This window comes from Mandrillus leucophaeus, unplaced genomic scaffold (genome assembly GCF_000951045.1).
Source record: "Mandrillus leucophaeus isolate KB7577 unplaced genomic scaffold, Mleu.le_1.0 Scaffold419, whole genome shotgun sequence".
NCBI classification, from domain to species: domain Eukaryota; kingdom Metazoa; phylum Chordata; class Mammalia; order Primates; family Cercopithecidae; genus Mandrillus; species Mandrillus leucophaeus.
The window spans coordinates 345,584-347,028 of record NW_012104465.1 but is presented as its reverse complement, the minus strand read 5'-3'; positions in this window follow the sequence as shown (position 1 = coordinate 347,028).

Below are 1,445 nucleotides of genomic sequence, written 5' to 3'. Positions count from 1 at the left end.
CCTCCCGGGTTCACGCCATTCTCCTGCCTCAGCCTCCCGAGTAGCTGGGACTACAGGCGCCCGCCACCACGCCTGGCTAATTTTTTGTATTTTTAATAGAGACGGGGTTTCACCATGTTAGCCAGGATGGTCTTGATCTCCTGACCTTGTGATCCTCCCACCTTGGCCTCTCAAAGTGCTGGGATTACAGGTGTGAGCCACCGCACCCGGCCTAAATATTCTTTATGTACGAATTGTTATGGTGCAAGGTGAACACTACCTCCTCCATAAAAGCTTTCTGGGAGCTCCTTAACAGGAGAAAATCCCCCCTCTGCTCGAATTCCCACTGCACTTGATTTTTTTTTTTTTTTTTTTTTTTTGAGATGGAGTCTCGCTCTGTCGCCCAAGCTGTAGTGCAGTGGTGCAATCTCGGCTCACTGCAAGCTCCGCCTCCTGGGTTCAAGCGATTCTCCCACCTCAGCCTCCTGAGTAGCTGGGATTACAGGCATCTGCCATCATGCCTGGCTAATGTTTGTATTTTTGTAGAGATGGGGTTTCACCATGTTGGACAGGCTGGTCTTCAACTCCAGACCTCAGGTGATCCACCTGCCTCAGCCTCCCAAGGTGCTGGGATTACAGGCGTGAGACACTGCACCCAGCCCGCACTTGATTTTATCTCTTATAGTTCTTATTTTTCTACCTAAATACTTATTTATGTATTACTTCTCCCTACTGTATCAGAAGATCTTTGAATCAGGCACCTCCCCCATAACTATTTCATCTCTATTTCTCACAACATACAGCCCAGCACTTTATACAAAGGAGGCTCCAAGTACATATTTCTGAAGGAAAGAATGACCAAGCAGAACAGAATCCCTTGTGATAAACTAAGTGTAGCAGTAGAAGAGAGATCACTGAGCCCCGGCCAAGAGGCCTAGTTGACCAGACGACTTGAAGAAAGGCTCAGACTCCAAGTCTGAGGCCTGTGACCCCTGGCTCTGAATTGTGCAAGTTCCTGACATTCTGTCGTTGATTTTGTGGAAGCCCTTCCCCATAGCTCAGTTGTTTGAGCCAGCTCTGCAGGAAATATTTTGGTTGTCCTTTAGCTTTATTTCCTCACTCAGTCCAACAAGCTGCACTGACTTTCATAGAATTTTAAGGCAAATGGCTTAAAGTTCATTTATTTGTCCATTTACTCATTGATTCAAAACATATTTATTGAGCATCGACTATGTACCAAGTATTGTTCTAGCCCCTGAATATAAAGTGGTGATTAAGACAGTCAAAGCCCTACTCTTATAGAGCCTACATTGAAGCAGCAGGGAGACCCTCGACAAATGAAGGAACACACGTGGAAAAGGAAGGAAGGGAGGGAAAGGGGGAACGAGAGAGGGAGGGAGGGACAGAAGATAGTGGGGAGGGAGGGGGAGAGGGTATGAGAGAGGGAGAGAGGAAGAAGTAAGGGA